We start from the raw sequence: 923 nt of genomic DNA on the forward strand, positions 1-923 counted from the left end.
GCCAAACTTATTTCTCCCACCATTATTATTATTGAAGCCTTGTTGAGGCTTCTGTTGATCCTTCCAAGAGAAATTAGGGTGATTTCTCCATGAAGGATTGTAAGTATTTCCATAGGATTCTCCCATGTAGTTCACCTCTTCCATTCCAGGATTCTCAGGGTCATAAGCCTCTCCTTCAGATGAAGCTTCTTTAGTACTGCCGGATGCAGCTTGCATTCCAATCAGATTCTGAGAAATCATATTGACTTGCTGAGTCAATATTTTGTTCTGAGCCAATATGGCATTTAGAGTATCAGTCTCAAGAACTCCTTTCTTCTGAGTCATCCCATTATTCATAGGATTTCTTTCAGAAGTATACATGAATTGGTTATTTGCAACCATTTCAATGAGTTCCTGGGCATCTGTAGGCGTCTTCTTCAGATGAAGAGATCCACTAGTAGAGTGATCCAATGACATCTTGGATAATTCAAACAGACCATCATAGAATATACATAGGATGCTCCATTCTGAAAGCATGTCAGAAGGACACCTTTTGATCAATTGCTTCTATCTTTCTCAAGCTTCATAGAGGGATTCACCTTCCTTCTGTCTAAAGGTTTGGACTTCCACTCTGAGCTTGCTCAACTTTTGAGGTGGAAAGAATTTGGCCAAGAAAGCAGTGACCAGCTTTTCCCAAGAGTTCAGGCTTTCTTTAGGTTGTGAATCCAACCATATCCTAGCTCTGTCTCTTATAGCAAAAGGGAAAAGCATAAGCCTGTAGACCTCGGGATCAACCCCATTGGTCTTAACAGTGTCACAGATTTGCAACAATTTAGCTAAGAACTGATGAGTATCTTCCAATGGAAGTCCATGAAACTTGCAATTCTGCTGCATTAGAGAAACTAATTGAGGCTTGAGCTCAAAGTTGTTTGCTCCAATTGCAG

At 40.4% G+C, this 923-nt stretch overlaps 1 non-coding gene across 1 annotated transcript; it reads left to right on the forward strand.

Moving 5' to 3' along the window:
- Positions 1-514: 514 nt before the first annotated feature.
- Positions 515-618, forward strand: LOC112752569 (small nucleolar RNA R71). The gene has a single exon (XR_003177000.1). It is a non-coding gene; the product is annotated as a small nucleolar RNA R71 (small nucleolar RNA).
- The last annotated feature ends 305 nt before the right edge of the window (positions 619-923 follow it).

The sequence above is a fragment of the Arachis hypogaea genome, chromosome 15 (genome assembly GCF_003086295.3).
Source record: "Arachis hypogaea cultivar Tifrunner chromosome 15, arahy.Tifrunner.gnm2.J5K5, whole genome shotgun sequence".
Classification (NCBI taxonomy): domain Eukaryota; kingdom Viridiplantae; phylum Streptophyta; class Magnoliopsida; order Fabales; family Fabaceae; genus Arachis; species Arachis hypogaea.